This window comes from Idiotropiscis lumnitzeri, unplaced genomic scaffold (assembly GCF_059441095.1).
Source record: "Idiotropiscis lumnitzeri isolate Australia: NSW breed Sydney's pygmy pipehorse unplaced genomic scaffold, RoL_Ilum_1.0 HiC_scaffold_27, whole genome shotgun sequence".
Lineage (NCBI taxonomy): Eukaryota > Metazoa > Chordata > Actinopteri > Syngnathiformes > Syngnathidae > Idiotropiscis > Idiotropiscis lumnitzeri.
This window is the reverse complement of record NW_028283565.1, coordinates 1,261,062-1,287,298: the sequence shown is the minus strand read 5'-3', so window position 1 is coordinate 1,287,298 and position 26,237 is coordinate 1,261,062.

Sequence of the window (26,237 nt, the reverse complement as noted above, 5' to 3'; positions counted from 1 at the left end):
TGGATTTTTAGCAGCACGTGCAGGAGAGTTATTAAGCATTTTGTCCATTGCGGCGAAGGAAATCTTAAGTGAAAACTTTGAAGCCCCGCCCCCGTCATATAGTATTTCGGAAACAAAAAATTTTAGCCCCAGTGTTTGTCCCAGGTCTTAAGATGCTCCAGACAGAACTTTAAGGCAATCAGATGAAGCCTTTAGGATCAGGGTGCAAAAGAATGACCCCTGTAAACATGCAAAAAAGGGCAAAAATCGGACTTTCAAAAATTCATAACTCACTTCCTGTTCATATTAGACGTTAAAAAATATCAAATTTTTCGCCATGCCCGATGAGACTGCCAAGTTTGGTGAGTTTTTGTGCATGTTTCGGGGGTCAAAAATGCGATCGAACAATCGGAAAAATAATAATAATAATAATTCCTACAAAAACAATAGGGACTTCGCAGCGGTCGCTGCTCAGGCCCTAATAATAATAATAATAATAATAATAATAAAAGTAATAATATTTTCTACAAAAACAATAGGGACCTCGCCGCGGTCGCTGCTCGGGCCGAAATAATAATTTCTACACAAAGTCCATTGTGGTGACCCGCCCCCTTTTAAGTAAATTCAAAATGGCCGACTTCCTGTAAAACCTAGCTCATTGCTCCAAGAGACTTTTTTGTAGGTCTTGGTCTTATACATACAGTGAACCCTCGCTACTTCGCGGTTCACCTTTCGCGGGTTCAGTGCTTCGCGGGTCTAAAAAATATTCGGGGGCATTGTAGTTTCGCCGAGCGGCACGACGGGGCGCTGGAGCGCTTAGACGGCCGGCGTGCGCCGAAGAAGAGCGTGGGCGAAGAGGAGAGTGGACGAAGAAGAGCACGTTCCCCCGGACACGATCGGTGGCGACGTTTCGCGCGGTTCGGACCGTACCAGAGCTCCGGTCGGCGTGCGTGGCAGTTAAGCCATAGAGGAGCACCTTCCCCGGGCACGGGCGGTGCCAAGCGGCCCCTAAGTTTAACCGAATGGAAGCTCCGGAGGAGGAGGGCATGTTCGCGTCACAGTAAGCCGAAGAGGAGCACCTTCCCCGGGCACGGGCGGTTCAAAGCGGCCCCTGAGTTTAACCGAATGGAAGCTCCGGAGGAGGAGGGCATGCTCGCGTCACAGTAAGCCGAAGAGGAGCACCTTCCCCGGGCACGGGCGGTTCCAAGCGGCCCCTAAGTTTAACCGAATGGAAGCTTCGGAGGAGGAGGGCATGCTCGCGTCACAGTAAGCCGAAGAGTAGCACCTTCCCCGGGCACGGCGGTGCCAAGCGGCCCCTAAGTTTAACCGAATGGAAGCTCCGGGGGAGGAGGGCGGGCGTGTGTCACAGTTAAGCCGAATTGGAGCACCTCTTCTGCCCGGGCACGAGCGGAGCGCGAGGCTGTCAGTTATGAATGAATAAATGAATAAATAAATAAAGAATGCCACCTTTCATTTCACAGGGCACACCGGACGGCATACCAGCAGGTAAAAGTCGGAGTAATTAAATAAATACAAAAAGAATGGCTGGGGAATAAAAAAATAATACGTTTTAATAATAATTTGGTTTTTTTGTTATAAAATGAATTTCACTCTCTCTCTCCCCGTATATATATATATATATATATATATATATATATATATATTTATTATATATATTGTATATTTTTTTTAAGCATTTTTGAAGGTGCGCCGCTACTTCGCGGATTTTCAGTTTTCGCGGGTGGTCTCGGTCCCCATTAACCGCGATAACCGAGGGTTCACTGTACTCCATAAAATTTACAAAAAGCGAGGTGAAACACTCAATCAGGGCTGCTTTTTTGAACATTTCTCGAGGGCCATGGCGAGCCATTTCAAAAAAGCTGCACAACTAACGTATAAAATATTGATAAATTTGCTCGGCCTGATGTGTGTGTAAAGTTTCACGAGTTGTCGTTCATATTTAGAACCTCATAATCAGCGTTGTTTTATTGCCGAACAGTGCAATGCCACTCCCACAACTTTTCACGAAAAAGGACAAATTTCGTATTGTGACATCCTCATGGCCGAAACAGTCATCCGAGCATATATGAGGGCGACCTTGTTGAGTTGCACGGAGAAAAACATCCAAGAAAATAACTTGTATTAGCTTTTACCAGTTGGTGGCGCTACTACTACGATGAAAAATAAGTCGGTAGATGTCTTCAGGGCTGAAGTATCCTCAAATGTGGACAACTTCGAGAAGATAGGATCATCTGAGTCATGTTGCCGGAGCTTTTGTTGCCACAGAGTACAATCGGACTTTTCAGCACCGTAATAGCCACGCCTTTTGCCAAAACGTCACAAAATTCGGCAGAGAGTAAGATCATTGTCTTGAGTCTTTTCTGACTAATTTTCAGTCGGATTCGTCAAAAGGGCACCGTGCAGTACGTGAAAATTAAAATAAAAACAAATTTTTGATTCCACTTGGCGGCGCTGTGTGTATAACAAAATAATAACATTAAGATGTCTTCAGGTCGGGACGTTTTATTTACAGGTAAAGGTTTGGATTTTTAGGAGCATGTGCAGGGGAGTTATTAAGCATTCATTTATTTGTATTAGGTTCATTTTGTCTTCTTATTATTGATATTTGACTGATTCATTAAAAGCAGACAATTATGTTTTAGGTTAATTTTTTCACTGACATGTTTCGGCGAGTCTTTCGCCTTCTTCAGAGTGTCGCATGATGGTGTCTTGAGCTGATGTTCCATGAGGGTGTGACTTACCTGTCAAAAAAATGAAAAAAATCAGAGCAGTAAAAGAACAAGCACAACATGAACATTACAAATCAGCAATCACTGACCACTGCAAAAGGGAAAACCACATCATGGACCGGGAGAAGGGCAGGGTCATCCGCACAGAAGAGAACAAACAACAGCGCTGGATCAGAGAGGCCATTGAGATCTGCAAGCGAGGCATAAAAACCATGAACAGAGACAAGGGAGCCTTCATCCTCTCTACCACCTGGACCAGCATCTTGGCGGAGTGAACGGACAGCGGGGGGCGTGACTTGCCTTCATTCTTGTGACAGGTAAGTCACGCCCTCATGGAACATCAGCTGATAAAGACGGGTCACAAGACACCATCATGTGACACTCTGAAGAAGGCGAAAGACTTTCGTATTGTGACATGCTCAAGGCCTAAACACTCATCCGAGCAAATATAAGGTAGATTTTGTTAACCTGCCCGGAGAAAAACATCAACGAAAATAATTTGTATTTGTTTTAACCAGTTGGTGGCGCTACCACTGCGATCAAAAATAAGTTGGCAGCCGTCTTCAGGGCCTGAATATCCTCAAATGTGAAAAATTTCGAGAAGATGGATCATCTGAATCATTTTGCAGGAACTTTTGTTGCCACGGAGAATAATCAGACTCTGCGGCACCGTAATAGCCACGCCCTTCGAAGGAAAGTCACAAAAATAGGGATAGAGTAAGATCAATGTCTTGAGTCTTTTCTAGCCAATTTTCAATCAGATTCTTAAAAGGGCACCGTGCAGTACGTCAAAATGTAAAAAATGATATTGATTGGCGCAAGGTGTATAACTGAATATAAACATATAGATGTCTTCAGGTACAGACTCTTTATGTACATGTGAAGTTTTGGATTTTTAGCAGCATGTGCAGGAGAGTTATTAAGCATTTTGTCCATTGCGGCGAAGGAAATCTTAAGTGAAAACTTTGAAGCCCCGCCCCCGTCATATAGTATTTCGGAAACAAAAATTTTTAGCCCCAGTGTTTGTCCCAGGTCTTCAGATGCTACAGACAGAATTTTAAGGCAATCAGATGAAGCCTTTAGGATCAGGGTGCAAAAGAATGACCCCTGTAAACATGCAAAAAAGGGCAAAAGTCGGACTTTCAAAAATTCATAACTCACTTCCTGTTCATATTAGACGTTAAAATATCAAATTTTTCGCCATGCCCGATGAGACTGCCAAGTTTGGTGAGTTTTTGTGCATGTTTCGGGGGTCAAAAATGCGATCGAACAATCGGAAAAATAATAATAATAATAATTTCTACAAAAACAATAGGGACTTCGCAGCGGTCGCTGCTCAGGCCCTAATAATAATAATAATAATAAAAGTAATAATATTTTCTACAAAAACAATAGGGACCTCGCCGCGGTCGCTGCTCGGGCCCCAATAATAATTTCTACACAAAGTCCATTGTGGTGACCCGCCCCCTTTTAAGTAAATTCAAAATGGCCGACTTCCTGTAAAACCTAGCTCATTGCTCCAAGAGACTTTTTTGTAGGTCTTGGTCTTATACATACAGTGAACCCTCGCTACTTCGCGGTTCACCTTTCGCGGGTTCAGTGCTTCGCGGGTCTAAAAAATATTCGGGGGCATTGTAGTTTCGCCGAGCGGCACGACGGGGCGCTGGAGCGGTTAGACGGCCGGCGTGCGCCGAAGAAGAGCGTGGGCGAAGAGGAGAGTGGACGAAGAAGAGCACGTTCCCCCGGACACGATCGGTGGCGACGTTTCGCGCGGTTCGGACCGTACCAGAGCTCCGGCCAGCGTGCGTGGCAGTTAAGCCGTAGAGGAGCACCTTCCCCGGGCACGGGCGGTGCCAAGCGGCCCCTAAGTTTAACCGAATGGAAGCTCCGGAGGAGGAGGGCATGCTCGCGTCACAGTAAGCCGAAGAGGAGCACCTTCCCCGGGCACGGGCGGTTCCAAGCGGCCCCTAAGTTTAACCGAATGGAAGCTCCGGAGGAGGAGGGCATGCTCGCGTCACAGTAAGCCGAAGAGGAGCACCTTCCCCGGGCACGGGCGGTGCCAAGCGGCCCCTAAGTTTAACCGAATGGAAGCTCCGGGAGAGGAGGACGGGCGTGTGTCACAGTTAAGCCAAATTGGAGCACCTCTTCTGCCCGGGCACGAGCGGAGCGCGAGGCTGTCAGTTATGAATGAATAAATGAATAAATAAATAAAGAATGCCACCTTTCATTTCACAGGGCACACCGGACGGCGTACCAGCAGGTAAAAGTCGGAGTAATTAAATAAATACAAAAAGAATGGCTGGGGAATAAAAAAATAATACGTTTTAATAATAATTTGTTTTTTTTGTTATAACATGAATTTCACTCTCTCTCCCCCCGTATATATATATATATATATATATATATATATATATATATATATATATATATATATATATATATTATATATTTATTATATATATTGTATATTTTTTTTAAGCATTTTTGAAGGTGCGCCGCTACTTCGCGGATTTTCAGTTTTCGCGGATGGTCTCGGTCCCCATTAACCGCGATAACCGAGGGTTCACTGTACTCCATAAAATTTACAAAAAGCGAGGTGAAACACTCAACCAGAGCTGCTTTTTTTTAACATATCTCGAGGGCCATGGCGAGCCATTTCAAAAAAGCTGCACAACTAACGTATAAAATATTGATAAATTTGCTCGGCCTGATGTGTGTGTAAAGTTTTACGAGTTGTCGTTCATATTTAGAACCTCATAATCAGCTTTGTTTTATTGCCGAACAGTGCAATGCCACTCCCACAACTTTTCACGAAAAATCACGAATTTCGTATTGTGACATCCTCATGGCCGAAACAGTCATCCGAGCATATATGAGGGCGACCTTGTTGAGTTGCACGGAGAAAAACATCCAAGAAAATAACTTGTATTAGCTTTTACCAGTTGGTGGCGCTACTACTACGATGTAAAATAAGTTGGTAGATGTCTTCAGGGCTGAAGTATCCTCAAATATGTACAACTTCGAGAAGATAGGATCATCTGAGTCATGTTGCCGGAGCTTTTGTTGCCACAGAGTACAATCGGACTTTTCAGCACCTTAATAGCCACGCCTTTTGCCAAAACGTCACAAAATTCGGCAGAGAGTAAGATCATTGTCTTGAGTCTTTTCTGACTAATTTTCAGTCGGATTCGTCAAAAGGGCACCGTGCAGTACGTGAAAATTAAAATAAAAACAAATTTTTGATTCCACTTGGCGGCACTGTGTGTATAACAAAATAATAACATTAAGATGTCTTCAGGTCGGGACGTTTTATTTACAGGTGAAGGTTTGGATTTTTAGGAGCATGTGCAGGGGAGTTATTAAGCATTCATTTATTTGTATTAGGTTCATTTTGTCTTCTTATTATTGATATTTGACTGATTCATTAAAAGCAGACAATTATGTTTTAGGTTAATTTTTTACCTGACATGTTTCGGCGAGTCTTTCGCCTTCTTCAGAGTGTCGCATGATGGTGTCTTGAGACCCGTCTTTATCAGCTTATGTACCATGAGGGTGTGACTTACCTGTCAAAAAAATGAAAAATCAGAGCAGTAAAAGAACAAGCACAACATGAACATTACAAATCAGCAATCACTGACCACTGCAAAAGGGAAAACCACATCATGGACCGGGAGAAGGGCAGGGTCATCCGCACAGAAGAGAACAAACAACAGCGCTGGATCAGAGAGGCCATTGAGATCTGCAAGCGAGGCATAAAAACCATGAACAGAGACAAGGGAGCCTTCATCCTCTCTACCACCTGGAGCAGCATTTTGGCGGAGTGAACGGACAGCGGGGGGCGTGACTTGCCTTCATTCTTGTGACAGGTAAGTCACGCCCTCATGGAACATCAGCTGATAAAGACGGGCCACAAGACACCATCATGTGACACTCTGAAGAAGGCGAAAGACTTTCGTATTGTGACATCCTCAAGGCCTAAACACTCATCCGAGCAAATGTAAGGTAGATTTTGTTAACCTGCCCGGAGAAAAACATCAACGAAAATAATTTGTATTTGTTTTAACCAGTTGGTGGCGCTACCACTGCGATCAAAAATAAGTTGGCAGCCGTCTTCAGGGCCTGAATATCCTCAAATGTGAAAGATTTCCAGAAGATGGATCATCTGAATCATTTTGCAGGAACTTTTGTTGCCACGGAGAATAATCAGACTCTGCGGCACCGTAATAGCCACGCCCTTTGAAGGAAAGTCATAAAAATAGGGATAGAGTAAGATCAATGTCTTGAGTCTTTTCTAGCCAATTTTCAATCGGATTCGTTAAAAGGGCACCGTGCAGTACGTCAAAATGTAAAAATTTATATTGATTGGCGCAAGGTGTATAACTGAATATAAACATATAGATGTCTTCAGGTACCGACTCTTTATGTACATGTGAAGTTTTGGATTTTTAGCAGCACGTGCAGGAGAGTTATTAAGCATTTTGTCCATTGCGGCGAAGGAAATCTTAAGTGAAAACTTTGAAGCCCCGCCCCCGTCATATAGTATTTCGGAAACAAAAAATTTTAGCCCCAGTGTTTGTCCCAGGTCTTAAGATGCTCCAGACAGAACTTTAAGGCAATCAGATGAAGCCTTTAGGATCAGGGTGCAAAAGAATGACCCCTGTAAACATGCAAAAAAGGGCAAAAATCGGACTTTCAAAAATTCATAACTCACTTCCTGTTCATATTAGACGTTAAAAAATATCAAATTTTTCGCCATGCCCGATGAGACTGCCAAGTTTGGTGAGTTTTTGTGCATGTTTCGGGGGTCAAAAATGCGATCGAACAATCGGAAAAATAATAATAATAATAATTCCTACAAAAACAATAGGGACTTCGCAGCGGTCGCTGCTCAGGCCCTAATAATAATAATAATAATAATAATAATAAAAGTAATAATATTTTCTACAAAAACAATAGGGACCTCGCCGCGGTCGCTGCTCGGGCCGAAATAATAATTTCTACACAAAGTCCATTGTGGTGACCCGCCCCCTTTTAAGTAAATTCAAAATGGCCGACTTCCTGTAAAACCTAGCTCATTGCTCCAAGAGACTTTTTTGTAGGTCTTGGTCTTATACATACAGTGAACCCTCGCTACTTTGCGGTTCACCTTTCGCGGGTTCAGTGCTTCGTTCAGTGCTTCGCGGGTCTAAAAAATATTCGGGGGCATTGTAGTTTCGCCGAGCGGCACGACGGGGCGCTGGAGCGGTTAGACGGCCGGCGTGCGCCGAAGAAGAGCGTGGGCGAAGAGGAGAGTGGACGAAGAAGAGCACGTTCCCCCGGACACGATCGGTGGCGACGTTTCGCGCGGTTCGGACCGTACCAGAGCGTGCGTGGCAGTTAAGCCATAGAGGAGCACCTTCCCCGGGCACGGGCGGTGCCAAGCGGCCCCTAAGTTTAACCGAATGGAAGCTCCGGAGGAGGAGGGCATGTTCGCGTCACAGTAAGCCGAAGAGGAGCACCTTCCCCGGGCACGGGCGGTTCCAAGCGGCCCCTGAGTTTAACCGAATGGAAGCTCCGGAGGAGGAGGGCATGCTCGCGTCACAGTAAGCCGAAGAGGAGCACCTTCCCCGGGCACGGGCGGTTCCAAGCGGCCCCTAAGTTTAACCGAATGGAAGCTCCGGAGGAGGAGGGCATGCTCGCGTCACAGTAAGTCGAAGAGTAGCACCTTCGAATAAATAAATAAAGAATGCCACCTTTCATTTCACAGGGCACACCGGACGGCATACCAGCAGGTAAAAGTCGGAGTAATTAAATAAATACAAAAAGAATGGCTGGGGATTAAAAAAATAATACGTTTTAATAATAATTTGTTTTTTTTGTTATAAAATGAATTTCACTCTCTCTCTCCCCGTATATATATATATATATATATATATATATATATTTATTATATATATTGTATATTTTTTTTAAGCATTTTTGAAGGTGCGCCGCTACTTCGCGGATTTTCAGTTTTCGCGGGTGGTCTCGGTCCCCATTAACCGCGATAACCGAGGGTTCACTGTACTCCATAAAATTTACAAAAAGCGAGGTGAAACACTCAATCAGGGCTGCTTTTTTGAACATTTCTCGAGGGCCATGGCGAGCCATTTCAAAAAAGCTGCACAACTAACGTATAAAATATTGATGAATTAGCTCGGCCTGATGTGTGTGTAAAGTTTCACGAGTTGTCGTTCATATTTAGAACCTCATAATCAGCGTTGTTTTATTGCCGAACAGTGCAATGCCACTCCCACAACTTTTCACGAAAAAGGACAAATTTCGTATTGTGACATCCTCATGGCCGAAACAGTCATCCGAGCATATATGAGGGCGACCTTGTTGAGTTGCACGGAGAAAAACATCCAAGAAAATAACTTGTATTAGCTTTTACCAGTTGGTGGCGCTACTACTACGATGAAAAATAATTCGGTAGATGTCTTCAGGGCTGAAGTATCCTCAAATGTGTACAACTTCGAGAAGATAGGATCATCTGAGTCATGTTGCCGGAGCTTTTGTTGCCACAGAGTACAATCGGACTTTTCAGCACCGTAATAGCCACGCCTTTTGCCAAAACGTCACAAAATTCGGCAGAGAGTAAGATCATTGTCTTGAGTCGACGGGGCGCTGGAGCGGTTAGACGGCCGGCGTGCGCCGAAGAAGAGCGTGGGCGAAGAGGAGAGTGGACGAAGAAGAGCACGTTCCCCCGGACACGATCGGTGGCGACGTTTCGCGCGGTTCGGACCGTACCAGAGCTCCGGCCGGCGTACGTGGCAGTTAAGCCGTAGAGGAGCACCTTCCCCGGGCACGGGCGGTGCCAAGCGGCCCCTAAGTTTAACCGAATGGAAGCTCCGGGGGAGGAGGGCGGGCGTGTGTCACAGTGAAGCCGAATTGGAGCACCTCTTCTGCCCGGGCACGAGCGGAGCGCGAGGCTGTCAGTTATGAATGAATAAATGAATAAATAAATAAAGAATGCCACCTTTCATTTCACAGGGCACACCGGACGGCGTACCAGCAGGTAAAAGTCGGAGTAATTAAATAAATACAAAAAGAATGGTTGGGGAATAAAAAAATAATACGTTTTAATAATAATTTGTTTTTTTTGTTATAACATGAATTTCACTCTCTGTCTCTCTCTCTCCCCCGTATATATATATATATATATATATATATATATATATATATATATATATATATATATATATATATATATATTTATTATATATATTGTATATTTTTTTTAAGCATTTTTGAAGGTGCGCCGCTACTTCGCGGATTTTCAGTTTTTGCGGGTGGTCTCGGTCCCCATTAACCGCGATAACCGAGGGTTCACTGTACTCCATAAAATTTACAAAAAGCGAGGTGAAACACTCAACCAGGGCTGCTTTTTTGAACATTTCTCGAGGGCCATGGCGAGCCATTTCAAAAAAGCTGCACAACTAACGTATAAAATATTGATAAATTTGCTCGGCCTGATGTGTGTGTAAAGTTTCACGAGTTGTCGTTCATATTTAGAACCTCATAATCAGCTTTGTTTTATTGCCGAACAGTGCAATGCCACTCCCACAACTTTTCATGAAAAAGGACGAATTTCGTATTGTGACATCCTCATGGCCAAAACAGTCATCCGAGCATATATGAGGGCAACCTTGTTGAGTTGCACGGAGAAAAACATCCAAGAAAATAACTTGTATTAGCTTTTACCAGTTGGTGGCGCTACTACTACGATGAAAAATAAGTTGGTAGATGTCTTCAGGGCTTAAGTATCCTCAAATGTGTGCAACTTCGAGAAGATAGGATCACCTGAGTCATGTTGCTGGAGCTTTTGTTGCCACAGAGTACAATCGGACTTTTCAGCACCGTAATAGCCACGCCTTTTGCCAAAACGTCACAAAATTCGGCAGAGAGTAAGATCATTGTCTTGAGTCTTTTCTGACTAATTTTCAGTCGGATTCGTCGAAAGGGCACCGTGCAGTACGTGAAAATTAAAATAAAAACAAATTTTTGATTCCACTTGGCGGCACTGTGTGTATAACAAAATAATAACATTAAGATGTCTTCAGGTCGGGACGTTTTATTTACAGGTGAAGGTTTGGATTTTTAGGAGCATGTGCAGGGGAGTTATTAAGCATTCATTTATTTGTATTAGGTTCATTTTGTCTTCTTATTATTGATATTTGACTGATTCATTAAAAGCAGACAATTATGTTTTAGGTTAATTTTTTACCTGACATGTTTCGGCGAGTCTTTCGCCTTCTTCAGAGTGTCGCATGATGGTGTCTTGAGACCCGTCTTTATCAGCTGATGTTCCATGAGGGTGTGACTTACCTGTCAAAAAAATGAAAAATCAGAGCAGTAAAAGAACAAGCACAACATGAACATTACAAATCAGCAATCACTGACCACTGCAAAAGGGAAAACCACATCATGGACCGGGAGAAGGGCAGGGTCATCCGCACCGAAGAGAACAAACAACAGCGCTGGATCAGAGAGGCCATTGAGATCTGCAAGCGAGGCATAAAAACCATGAACAGAGACAAGGGAGCCTTCATCCTCTCTACCACCTGGAGCAGCATTTTGGCGGAGTGAACGGACAGCGGGGGGCGTGACTTGCCTTCATTCTTGTGACAGGTAAGTCACGCCCTCATGGAACATCAGCTGATAAAGACGGGCCACAAGACACCATCATGTGACACTCTGAAGAAGGCGAAAGACTTTCGTATTGTGACATCCTCAAGGCCTAAACACTCATCCGAGCAAATGTAAGGTAGATTTTGTTAACCTGCCCGGAGAAAAAAATCAACGAAAATAATTTGTATTTGTTTTAACCAGTTGGTGGCGCTACCACTGCGATCAAAAATAAGTTGGCAGCCGTCTTCAGGGCCTGAATATCCTCAAATGTGAAAAATTTCGAGAAGATGGATCATCTGAATCATTTTGCAGGAACTTTTGTTGCCACGGAGAATAATCAGACTCTGCGGCACCGTAATAGCCACGCCCTTCGAAGGAAAGTCACAAAAATAGGGATAGAGTAAGATCAATGTCTTGAGTCTTTTCTAGCCAATTTTCAATCAGATTCGTTAAAAGGGCACCGTGCAGTACGTCAAAATGTAAAAAATGATATTGATTGGCGCAAGGTGTATAACTGAATATAAACATATAGATGTCTTCAGGTACAGACTCTTTATGTACATGTGAAGTTTTGGATTTTTAGCAGCATGTGCAGGAGAGTTATTAAGCATTTTGTCCATTGCGGCGAAGGAAATCTTAAGTGAAAACTTTGATGCCCCGCCCCCGTCATATAGTATTTCGGAAACAAAAAATTTTAGCCCCAGTGTTTGTGCCAGGTCTTCAGATGCTACAGACAGAATTTTAAGGCAATCAGATGAAGCCTTTAGGATCAGGGTGCAAAAGAATGACCCCTGTAAACATGCAAAAAAGGGCAAAAGTCGGACTTTCAAAAATTCATAACTCACTTCCTGTTCATATTAGACGTTAAAATATCAAATTTTTCGCCATGCCCGATGAGACTGCCAAGTTTGGTGAGTTTTTGTGCATGTTTCGGGGGTCAAAAATGCGATCGAACAATCGGAAAAATAATAATAATAATTTCTACAAAAACAATAGGGGCTTCGCAGCGGTCGCTGCTCAGGCCCTAATAATAATAATAATAATAATAATAAAAGTAATAATATTTTCTACAAAAACAATAGGGACCTCGCCGCGGTCGCTGCTCGAGCCCCAATAATAATTTCTACACAAAGTCCATTGTGGTGACCCGCCCCCTTTTAAGTAAATTCAAAATGGCCGACTTCCTGTAAAACCTAGCTCATTGCTCCAAGAGACTTTTTTGTAGGTCTTGGTCTTATACATACAGTGAACCCTCGCTACTTCGCGGTTCACCTTTCGCAGGTTCAGTGCTTCGCGGGTCTAAAAAATATTCGGGGGCATTGTAGTTTCGCCGAGCGGCACGACGGGGCGCTGGAGCGGTTAGACGGCCGGCGTGCGCCGAAGAAGAGCGTGGGCGAAGACGAGAGTGGACGAAGAAGAGCACGTTCCCCCGGACACGATCGGTGGCGACGTTTCGCGCGGTTCGGACCGTACCAGAGCTCCGGCCAGCGTGCGTGGCAGTTAAGCCGTAGAGGAGCACCTTCCCCGGGCACGGGCGGTGCCAAGCGGCCCCTAAGTTTAACCGAATGGAAGCTCCGGAGGAGGAGGGCATGCTCGCGTCACAGTAAGCCGAAGAGGAGCACCTTCCCCGGGCACGGGCGGTTCCAAGCGGCCCCTAAGTTTAACCGAATGGAAGCTCCGGAGGAGGAGGGCATGCTCGCGTCACAGTAAGCCGAAGAGGAGCACCTTCCCCGGGCACGGGCGGTGCCAAGCGGCCCCTAAGTTTAACCGAATGGAAGCTCCGGACGGTGGAGGACGGGCGTGTGTCACAGTTAAGCCAAATTGGAGCACCTCTTCTGCCCGGGCACGAGCGGAGCGCGAGGCTGTCAGTTATGAATGAATAAATGAATAAATAAATAAAGAATGCCACCTTTCATTTCACAGGGCACACCGGACGGCGTACCAGCAGGTAAAAGTCGGAGTAATTAAATAAATACAAAAAGAATGGCTGGGGAATAAAAAAATAATACGTTTTAATAATAATTTGGTTTTTTTGTTATAACATGAATTTCACTCTCTCTCTCCCCGTATATATATATATATATATATATATATATTTATATATTTATTATATATATTGTATATTTTTTTTAAGCATTTTTGAAGGTGCGCCGCTACTTCGCGGATTTTCAGTTTTCGCGGGTGGTCTCGGTCCCCATTAACCGCGATAACCGAGGGTTCACTGTACTCCATAAAATTTACAAAAAGCGAGGTGAAACACTCAACCAGAGCTGCTTTTTTTTAACATTTCTCGAGGGCCATGGCGAGCCATTTCAAAAAAGCTGCACAACTAACGTATAAAATATTGATAAATTTGCTCGGCCTGATGTGTGTGTAAAGTTTTACGAGTTGTCGTTCATATTTAGAACCTCATAATCAGCTTTATTTTATTGCAGAACAGTGCAATGCCACTCCCACAACTTTTCACGAAAAATCACGAATTTCGTATTGTGACATCCTCATGGCCGAAACAGTCATCCGAGCATATATGAGGGCGACCTTGTTGAGTTGCACGGAGAAAAACATCCAAGAAAATAACTTGTATTAGCTTTTACCAGTTGGTGGCGCTACTACTACGATGTAAAATAAGTTGGTAGATGTCTTCAGGGCTGAAGTATCCTCAAATGTGTACAACTTCGAGAAGATAGGATCATCTGAGTCATGTTGCCGGAGCTTTTGTTGCCACAGAGTACAATCGGACTTTTCAGCACCTTAATAGCCACGCCTTTTGCCAAAACGTCACAAAATTCGGCAGAGAGTAAGATCATTGTCTTGAGTCTTTTCTGACTAATTTTCAGTCGGATTCGTCAAAAGGGCACCGTGCAGTACGTGAAAATTAAAATAAAAACAAATTTTTGATTCCACTTGGCGGCACTGTGTGTATAACAAAATAATAACATTAAGATGTCTTCAGGTCGGGACGTTTTATTTACAGGTGAAGGTTTGGATTTTTAGGAGCATGTGCAGGGGAGTTATTAAGCATTCATTTATTTGTATTAGGTTCATTTTGTCTTCTTATTATTGATATTTGACTGATCCATTAAAAGCAGACAATTATGTTTTAGGTTAATTTTTTACCTGACATGTTTCGGCGAGTCTTTCGCCTTCTTCAGAGTGTCGCATGATGGTGTCTTGAGACCCGTCTTTATCAGCTGATGTTCCATGAGGGTGTGACTTACCTGTCAAAAAAATGAAAAATCAGAGCAGTAAAAGAACAAGCACAACATGAACATTACAAATCAGCAATCACTGACCACTGCAAAAGGGAAAACCACATCATGGACCGGGAGAAGGGCAGGGTCATCCGCACCGAAGAGAACAAACAACAGCGCTGGATCAGAGAGGCCATTGAGATCTGCAAGCGAGGCATAAAAACCATGAACAGAGACAAGGGAGCCTTCATCCTCTCTACCACCTGGAGCAGCATTTTGGCGGAGTGAACGGACAGCGGGGGGCGTGACTTGCCTTCATTCTTGTGACAGGTAAGTCACGCCCTCATGGAACATCAGCTGATAAAGACGGGCCACAAGACACCATCATGTGACACTCTGAAGAAGGCGAAAGACTTTCGTATTGTGACATCCTCAAGGCCTAAACACTCATCCGAGCAAATGTAAGGTAGATTTTGTTAACCTGCCCGGAGAAAAAAATCAACGAAAATAATTTGTATTTGTTTTAACCAGTTGGTGGCGCTACCACTGCGATCAAAAATAAGTTGGCAGCCGTCTTCAGGGCCTGAATATCCTCAAATGTGAAAAATTTCGAGAAGATGGATCATCTGAATCATTTTGCAGGAACTTTTGTTGCCACGGAGAATAATCAGACTCTGCGGCACCGTAATAGCCACGCCCTTCGAAGGAAAGTCACAAAAATAGGGATAGAGTAAGATGAATGTCTTCAGTCTTTTCTAGCCAATTTTCAATCAGATTCGTTAAAAGGGCACCGTGCAGTACGTCAAAATGTAAAAAATTATATTGATTGGCGCAAGGTGTATAACTGAATATAAACATATAGATGTCTTCAGGTACAGACTCTTTATGTACATGTGAAGTTTTGGATTTTTAGCAGCATGTGCAGGAGAGTTATTAAGCATTTTGTCCATTGCGGCGAAGGAAATCTTAAGTGAAAACTTTGATGCCCCGCCCCCGTCATATAGTATTTCGGAAACAAAAAATTTTAGCCTCAGTGTTTGTGCCAGGTCTTCAGATGCTACAGACAGAATTTTAAGGCAATCAGATGAAGCCTTTAGGATCAGGGTGCAAAAGAATGACCCCTGTAAACATGCAAAAAAGGGCAAAAGTCGGACTTTCAAAAATTCATAACTCACTTCCTGTTCATATTAGACGTTAAAATATCAAATTTTTCGCCATGCCCGATGAGACTGCCAAGTTTGGTGAGTTTTTGTGCATGTTTCGGGGGTCAAAAATGCGATCGAACAATTGGAAAAATAATAATAATAATAATTTCTACAAAAACAATAGGGACTTCGCAGCGGTCGCTGCTCAGGCCCTAATAATAATAATAATAATAATAATAAAAGTAATAATATTTTCTACAAAAACAATAGGGACCTCGCCGCGGTCGCTGCTCGGGCCCCAATAATAATTTCTACACAAAGTCCATTGTGGTGACCCGCCCCCTTTTAAGTAAATTCAAAATGGCCGACTTCCTGTAAAACCTAGCTCATTGCTCCAAGAGACTTTTTTGTAGGTCTTGGTCTTATACATACAGTGAACCCTCGCTACTTCGCGGTTCACCTTTCGCGGGTTCAGTGCTTCGCGGGTCTAAAAAATATTCGGGGGCATTGTAGTTTCGCCGAGCGGCACGACGGGGCGCTGGAGCGGTTAGACGGCCGGCGTGCGCCGAAGAAGAGCGTGGGCGAAGAGGAGAGTGGACGAAGAAGAGCACGTTCCCCCGGACACGATCGGTGGCGACGTTTCGCGCGGTTCGGACCGTACCAGAGCTCCGGCCGGCGTGCGTGGCAGTTAAGCCGTAGAGGAGCACCTTCCCCGGGCACGGGCGGTTCCAAGCGGCCCCTAAGTTTAACCGAATGGAAGCTCCGGAGGAGGAGGGCATGCTCGCGTCACAGTAAGCCGAAGAGGAGCACCTTCCCCGGGCACGGGCGGTGCCAAGCGGCCCCTAAGTTTAACCGAATGGAAGCTCCGGGGGAGGAGGGCGGGCGTGTGTCACAGTTAAGCCAAATTGGAGCACCTCTTCTGCCCGGGCACGAGCGGAGCGCGAGGCTGTCAGTTATGAATGAATAAATGAATAAATAAATAAAGAATGCCACCTTTCATTTCACAGGGCACACCGGACGGCGTACCAGCAGGTAAAAGTCGGAGTAATTAAATAAATACAAAAAGAATGGCTGGGGAATAAAAAAATAATACGTTTTAATAATAATTTGTTTTTTTTGTTATAACATGAATTTCACTCTCTCTCCCCCCGTATATATATATATATATATATATATATATATATATATATATATATATATATATATATATATATTATATATTTATTATATATATTGTATATTTTTTTTAAGCATTTTTGAAGGTGCGCCGCTACTTCGCGGATTTTCAGTTTTCGCGGATGGTCTCGGTCCCCATTAACCGCGATAACCGAGGGTTCACTGTACTCCATAAAATTTACAAAAAGCGAGGTGAAACACTCAACCAGAGCTGCTTTTTTTTAACATATCTCGAGGGCCATGGCGAGCCATTTCAAAAAAGCTGCACAACTAACGTATAAAATATTGATAAATTTGCTCGGCCTGATGTGTGTGTAAAGTTTTACGAGTTGTCGTTCATATTTAGAACCTCATAATCAGCTTTGTTTTATTGCCGAACAGTGCAATGCCACTCCCACAACTTTTCACGAAAAATCACGAATTTCGTATTGTGACATCCTCATGGCCGAAACAGTCATCCGAGCATATATGAGGGCGACCTTGTTGAGTTGCACGGAGAAAAACATCCAAGAAAATAACTTGTATTAGCTTTTACCAGTTGGTGGCGCTACTACTACGATGTAAAATAAGTTGGTAGATGTCTTCAGGGCTGAAGTATCCTCAAATATGTACAACTTCGAGAAGATAGGATCATCTGAGTCATGTTGCCGGAGCTTTTGTTGCCACAGAGTACAATCGGACTTTTCAGCACCTTAATAGCCACGCCTTTTGCCAAAACGTCACAAAATTCGGCAGAGAGTAAGATCATTGTCTTGAGTCTTTTCTGACTAATTTTCAGTCGGATTCGTCAAAAGGGCACCGTGCAGTACGTGAAAATTAAAATAAAAACAAATTTTTGATTCCACTTGGCGGCACTGTGTGTATAACAAAATAATAACATTAAGATGTCTTCAGGTCGGGACGTTTTATTTACAGGTGAAGGTTTGGATTTTTAGGAGCATGTGCAGGGGAGTTATTAAGCATTCATTTATTTGTATTAGGTTCATTTTGTCTTCTTATTATTGATATTTGACTGATTCATTAAAAGCAGACAATTATGTTTTAGGTTAATTTTTTACCTGACATGTTTCGGCGAGTCTTTCGCCTTCTTCAGAGTGTCGCATGATGGTGTCTTGAGACCCGTCTTTATCAGCTTATGTACCATGAGGGTGTGACTTACCTGTCAAAAAAATGAAAAATCAGAGCAGTAAAAGAACAAGCACAACATGAACATTACAAATCAGCAATCACTGACCACTGCAAAAGGGAAAACCACATCATGGACCGGGAGAAGGGCAGGGTCATCCGCACCGAAGAGAACAAACAACAGCGCTGGATCAGAGAGGCCATTGAGATCTGCAAGCGAGGCATAAAAACCATGAACAGAGACAAGGGAGCCTTCATCCTCTCTACCACCTGGAGCAGCATTTTGGCGGAGTGAACGGACAGCGGGGGGCGTGACTTGCCTTCATTCTTGTGACAGGTAAGTCACGCCCTCATGGAACATCAGCTGATAAAGACGGGCCACAAGACACCATCATGTGACACTCTGAAGAAGGCGAAAGACTTTCGTATTGTGACATCCTCAAGGCCTAAACACTCATCCGAGCAAATGTAAGGTAGATTTTGTTAACCTGCCCGGAGAAAAAAATCAACGAAAATAATTTGTATTTGTTTTAACCAGTTGGTGGCGCTACCACTGCGATCAAAAATAAGTTGGCAGCCGTCTTCAGGGCCTGAATATCCTCAAATGTGAAAAATTTCGAGAAGATGGATCATCTGAATCATTTTGCAGGAACTTTTGTTGCCACGGAGAATAATCAGACTCTGCGGCACCGTAATAGCCACGCCCTTCGAAGGAAAGTCACAAAAATAGGGATAGAGTAAGATGAATGTCTTCAGTCTTTTCTAGCCAATTTTCAATCAGATTCGTTAAAAGGGCACCGTGCAGTACGTCAAAATGTAAAAAATTATATTGATTGGCGCAAGGTGTATAACTGAATATAAACATATAGATGTCTTCAGGTACAGACTCTTTATGTACATGTGAAGTTTTGGATTTTTAGCAGCATGTGCAGGAGAGTTATTAAGCATTTTGTCCATTGCGGCGAAGGAAATCTTAAGTGAAAACTTTGATGCCCCGCCCCCGTCATATAGTATTTCGGAAACAAAAAATTTTAGCCTCAGTGTTTGTGCCAGGTCTTCAGATGCTACAGACAGAATTTTAAGGCAATCAGATGAAGCCTTTAGGATCAGGGTGCAAAAGAATGACCCCTGTAAACATGCAAAAAAGGGCAAAAGTCGGACTTTCAAAAATTCATAACTCACTTCCTGTTCATATTAGACGTTAAAATATCAAATTTTTCGCCATGCCCGATGAGACTGCCAAGTTTGGTGAGTTTTTGTGCATGTTTCGGGGGTCAAAAATGCGATCGAACAATTGGAAAAATAATAATAATAATAATTTCTACAAAAACAATAGGGACTTCGCAGCGGTCGCTGCTCAGGCCCTAATAATAATAATAATAATAATAATAAAAGTAATAATATTTTCTACAAAAACAATAGGGACCTCGCCGCGGTCGCTGCTCGGGCCCCAATAATAATTTCTACACAAAGTCCATTGTGGTGACCCGCCCCCTTTTAAGTAAATTCAAAATGGCCGACTTCCTGTAAAACCTAGCTCATTGCTCCAAGAGACTTTTTTGTAGGTCTTGGTCTTATACATACAGTGAACCCTCGCTACTTCGCGGTTCACCTTTCGCGGGTTCAGTGCTTCGCGGGTCTAAAAAATATTCGGGGGCATTGTAGTTTCGCCGAGCGGCACGACGGGGCGCTGGAGCGGTTAGACGGCCGGCGTGCGCCGAAGAAGAGCGTGGGCGAAGAGGAGAGTGGACGAAGAAGAGCACGTTCCCCCGGACACGATCGGTGGCGACGTTTCGCGCGGTTCGGACCGTACCAGAGCTCCGGCCGGCGTGCGTGGCAGTTAAGCCGTAGAGGAGCACCTTCCCCGGGCACGGGCGGTTCCAAGCGGCCCCTAAGTTTAACCGAATGGAAGCTCCGGAGGAGGAGGGCATGCTCGCGTCACAGTAAGCCGAAGAGGAGCACCTTCCCCGGGCACGGGCGGTGCCAAGCGGCCCCTAAGTTTAACCGAATGGAAGCTCCGGGGGAGGAGGGCGGGCGTGTGTCACAGTTAAGCCAAATTGGAGCACCTCTTCTGCCCGGGCACGAGCGGAGCGCGAGGCTGTCAGTTATGAATGAATAAATGAATAAATAAATAAAGAATGCCACCTTTCATTTCACAGGGCACACCGGACGGCGTACCAGCAGGTAAAAGTCGGAGTAATTAAATAAATACTAAAAGAATGGCTGGGGAATAAAAAAATAATACGTTTTAATAATAATTTGTTTTTTTTGTTATAACATGAATTTCACTCTCTCTCTCCCCGTATATATATATATATATATATATATATATATATTTATTATATATATTGTTTATTTTTTTTAAGCATTTTTGAAGGTGCGCCGCTACTTCGCGGATTTTCAGTTTTCGCGGGTGGTCTCGGTCCCCGTTAACCGCGATAACCGAGGGTTCACTGTACTCCATAAAATTTACAAAAAGCGAGGTGAAACACTCAACCAGAGCTGCTTTTTTTAACATTTCTCGAGGGCCATGGCGAGCCATTTCAAAAAAGCTGCACAACTAACGTATAAAATATTGATAAATTTGCTCGGCCTGATGTGTGTGTAAAGTTTTACGAGTTGTCGTTCATATTTAGAACCTCATAATCAGCTTTGTTTTATTGCCGAACAGTGCAATGCCACTCCCACAACTTTTCATGAAAAAGGACGAATTTCGTATTGTGACATCCTCATGGCCGAAACAGTCATCCGAGCATATATGAGGGCGACCTTGTTGAGTTGCACGGAGAAAAACATCCAAGAAAATAACTTGTATTAGCTTTTACCAGTTGGTGGCGCTACTACTACGATGTAAAATAAGTTGGTAGATGTCTTCAGGGCTGAAGTATCCTCAAATGTGTACAACTTCGAGAAGATAGGATCATCTGAGTCATGTTGCCGGAGCTTTTGTTGCCACAGAGTACAATCGGACTTTTCAGCACCTTAATAGCCACGCCTTTTGCCAAAACGTCACAAAATTCGGCAGAGAGTAAGATCATTGTCTTGAGTCTTTTCTGACTAATTTTCAGTCGGATTCGTCAAAAGGGCACCGTGCAGTACGTGAAAATTAAAATAAAAACAAATTTTTGATTCCACTTGGCGGCACTGTGTGTATAACAAAATAATAACATTAAGATGTCTTCAGGTCGGGACGTTTTATTTACAGGTGAAGGTTTGGATTTTTAGGAGCATGTGCAGGGGAGTTATTAAGCATTCATTTATTTGTATTAGGTTCATTTTGTCTTCTTATTATTGATATTTGACTGATTCATTAAAAGCAGACAATTATGTTTTAGGTTAATTTTTTACCTGACATGTTTCGGCGAGTCTTTTGCCTTCTTCAGAGTGTCGCATGATGGTGTCTTGAGCTGATGTTCCATGAGGGTGTGACTTACCTGTCAAAAAAATGAAAAAATCAGAGCAGTAAAAGAACAAGCACAACATGAACATTACAAATCAGCAATCACTGACCACTGCAAAAGGGAAAACCACATCATGGACCGGGAGAAGGGCAGGATCATCCGCACAGAAGAGAACAAACAACAGCGCTGGATCAGAGAGGCCATTGAGATCTGCAAGCGAGGCATAAAAACCATGAACAGAGACAAGGGAGCCTTCATCCTCTCTACCACCTGGAGCAGCATCTTGGCGGAGTGAACGGACAGCGGGGGGCGTGACTTGCCTTCATTCTTGTGACAGGTAAGTCACGCCCTCATGGAACATCAGCTGATAAAGACGGGTCACAAGACAGCATCATGTGACACTCTGAAGAAGGCGAAAGACTTTCGTATTGTGACATGCTCAAGGCCTAAACACTCATCCGAGCAAATATAAGGTAGATTTTGTTCACCTGCCCGGAGAAAAACATCAACGAAAATAATTTGTATTTGTTTTAACCAGTTGGTGGCACTACCACTGCGATCAAAAATAAGTTGGCAGCCGTCTTCAGGGCCTGAATATCCTCAAATGTGAAAGATTTCCAGAAGATGGATCATCTGAATCATTTTGCAGGAACTTTTGTTGCCACGGAGAATAATCAGACTCTGCGGCACCGTAATAGCCACGCCCTTTGAAGGAAAGTCGTAAAAATAGGGATAGAGTAAGATCAATGTCTTGAGTCTTTTCTAGCCAATTTTCAATCAGATTCGTTAAAAGGGCTACGTGCAGTACGTCAAAATGTAAAAAATGATATTGATTGGCGCAAGGTGTATAACTGAATATAAACATATAGATGTCTTCAGGTACAGACTCTTTATGTACATGTGAAGTTTTGGATTTTTAGCAGCATGTGCAGGAGAGTTATTAAGCATTTTGTCCATTGCGGCGAAGGAAATCTTAAGTGAAAACTTTGATGCCCCGCCCCCGTCATATAGTATTTCGGAAACAAAAAATTTTAGCCCCAGTGTTTGTCCCAGGTCTTCAGATGCTACAGACAGAATTTTAAGGCAATCAGATGAAGCCTTTAGGATCAGGGTGCAAAAGAATGACCCCTGTAAACATGCAAAAAAGGGCAAAAGTCGGACTTTCAAAAATTCATAACTCACTTCCTGTTCATATTAGACGTTAAAATATCAAATTTTTCGCCATGCCCGATGAGACTGCCAAGTTTGGTGAGTTTTTGTGCATGTTTCGGGGGTCAAAAATGCGATCGAACAATCGGAAAAATAATAATAATAATAATTTCTACAAAAACAATAGGGACTTCGCAGCAGTCGCTGCTCAGGCCCTAATAATAATAATAATAATAATAATAAAAGTAATAATATTTTCTACAAAAACAATAGGGACCTCGCCGCGGTCGCTGCTCGGGCCCCAATAATAATTTCTACACAAAGTCCATTGTGGTGACCCGCCCCCTTTTAAGTAAATTCAAAATGGCCGACTTCCTGTAAAACCTAGCTCATTGCTCCAAGAGACTTTTTTGTAGGTCTTGGTCTTATACATACAGTGAACCCTCGCTACTTCGCGGGTTCAGTGCTTCGCGGGTCTAAAAAATATTCGGGGGCATTGTAGTTTCGCCGAGCGGCACGATGGGGCGCTGGAGCGGTTAGACGGCCGGCGTGCGCCGAAGAAGAGCGTGGGCGAAGAGGAGAGTGGACGAAGAAGAGCACGTTCCCCCGGACACGATCGGTGGCGACGTTTCGCGCGGTTCGGACCGTACCAGAGCTCCGGCCGGCGTGCGTGGCAGTTAAGCCGTAGAGGAGCACCTTCCCCGGGCACGGGCGGTTCCAAGCGGCCCCTAAGTTTAACCGAATGGAAGCTCCGGAGGAGGAGGGCATGCTCGCGTCACAGTAAGCCGAAGAGGAGCACCTTCCCCGGGCACGGGCGGTGCCAAGCGGCCCCTAAGTTTAACCGAATGGAAGCTCCGGGGGAGGAGGGCGGGCGTGTGTCACAGTTAAGCCAAATTGGAGCACCTCTTCTGCCCGGGCACGAGCGGAGCGCGAGGCTGTCAGTTATGAATGAATAAATGAATAAATAAATAAAGAATGCCACCTTTCATTTCACAGGGCACACCGGACGGCGTACCAGCAGGTAAAAGTCGGAGTAATTAAATAAATACTAAAAGAATGGCTGGGGAATAAAAAAATAATACGTTTTAATAATAATTTGGTTTTTTTGTTATAACATGAATTTCACTCTCTCTCTCCCCGTATATATATATATATATATATATATATATATATTTATTATATATATTGTTTATTTTTTTTAAGCATTTTTGAAGGTGCGCCGCTACTTCGCGGATTTTCAGTTTTCGCGGGTGGTCTCGGTCCCCGTTAACCGCGATAACCGAGGGTTCACTGTACTCCATAAAATTTACAAAAAGCGAGGTGAAACACTCAACCAGAGCTGCTTTTTTTAACATTTCTCGAGGGCCATGGCGAGCCATTTCAAAAAAGCTGCACAACTAACGTATAAAATATTGATAAATTTGCTCGGCCTGATGTGTGTGTAAAGTTTTACGAGTTGTCGTTCATATTTAGAACCTCATAATCAGCTTTGTTTTATTGCCGAACAGTGCAATGCCACTCCCACAACTTTTCATGAAAAAGGACGAATTTCGTATTGTGACATCCTCATGGCCGAAACAGTCATCCGAGCATATATGAGGGCGACCTTGTTGAGTTGCACGGAGAAAAACATCCAAGAAAATAACTTGTATTAGCTTTTACCAGTTGGTGGCGCTACTACTACGATGTAAAATAAGTTGGTAGATGTCTTCAGGGCTGAAGTATCCTCAAATGTGTACAACTTCGAGAAGATAGGATCATCTGAGTCATGTTGCCGGAGCTTTTGTTGCCACAGAGTACAATCGGACTTTTCAGCACCTTAATAGCCACGCCTTTTGCCAAAACGTCACAAAATTCGGCAGAGAGTAAGATCATTGTCTTGAATCTTTTCTGACTCATTTTCAGTCGGATTCGTCAAAAGGGCACCGTGCAGTACGTGAAAATTAAAATAAAAACAAATTTTTGATTCCACTTGGCGGCACTGTGTGTATAACAAAATAATAACATTAAGATGTCTTCAGGTCGGGACGTTTTATTTACAGGTGAAGGTTTGGATTTTTAGGAGCATGTGCAGGGGAGTTATTAAGCATTCATTTATTTGTATTAGGTTCATTTTGTCTTCTTATTATTGATATTTGACTGATTCATTAAAAGCAGACAATTATGTTTTAGGTTAATTTTTTACCTGACATGTTTCGGCGAGTCTTTTGCCTTCTTCAGAGTGTCGCATGATGGTGTCTTGAGCTGATGTTCCATGAGGGTGTGACTTACCTGTCAAAAAAATGAAAAAATCAGAGCAGTAAAAGAACAAGCACAACATGAACATTACAAATCAGCAATCACTGACCACTGCAAAAGGGAAAACCACATCATGGACCGGGAGAAGGGCAGGATCATCCGCACAGAAGAGAACAAACAACAGCGCTGGATCAGAGAGGCCATTGAGATCTGCAAGCGAGGCATAAAAACCATGAACAGAGACAAGGGAGCCTTCATCCTCTCTACCACCTGGAGCAGCATCTTGGCGGAGTGAACGGACAGCGGGGGGCGTGACTTGCCTTCATTCTTGTGACAGGTAAGTCACGCCCTCATGGAACATCAGCTGATAAAGACGGGTCACAAGACAGCATCATGTGACACTCTGAAGAAGGCGAAAGACTTTCGTATTGTGACATGCTCAAGGCCTAAACACTCATCCGAGCAAATATAAGGTAGATTTTGTTCACCTGCCCGGAGAAAAACATCAACGAAAATAATTTGTATTTGTTTTAACCAGTTGGTGGCACTACCACTGCGTTCAAAAATAAGTTGGCAGCCGTCTTCAGGGCCTGAATATCCTCAAATGTGAAAGATTTCCAGAAGATGGATCATCTGAATCATTTTGCAGGAACTTTTGTTGCCACGGAGAATAATCAGACTCTGCGGCACCGTAATAGCCACGCCCTTTGAAGGAAAGTCGTAAAAATAGGGATAGAGTAAGATCAATGTCTTGAGTCTTTTCTAGCCAATTTTCAATCAGATTCGTTAAAAGGGCTACGTGCAGTACGTCAAAATGTAAAAAATGATATTGATTGGCGCAAGGTGTATAACTGAATATAAACATATAGATGTCTTCAGGTACAGACTCTTTATGTACATGTGAAGTTTTGGATTTTTAGCAGCATGTGCAGGAGAGTTATTAAGCATTTTGTCCATTGCGGCGAAGGAAATCTTAAGTGAAAACTTTGATGCCCCGCCCCCGTCATATAGTATTTCGGAAACAAAAAATTTTAGCCCCAGTGTTTGTCCCAGGTCTTCAGATGCTACAGACAGAATTTTAAGGCAATCAGATGAAGCCTTTAGGATCAGGGTGCAAAAGAATGACCCCTGTAAACATGCAAAAAAGGGCAAAAGTCGGACTTTCAAAAATTCATAACTCACTTCCTGTTCATATTAGACGTTAAAATATCAAATTTTTCGCCATGCCCGATGAGACTGCCAAGTTTGGTGAGTTTTTGTGCATGTTTCGGGGGTCAAAAATGCGATCGAACAATCGGAAAAATAATAATAATAATAATTTCTACAAAAACAATAGGGACTTCGCAGCGGTCGCTGCTCAGGCCCTAATAATAATAATAATAATAATAATAAAAGTAATAATATTTTCTACAAAAACAATAGGGACCTCGCCGC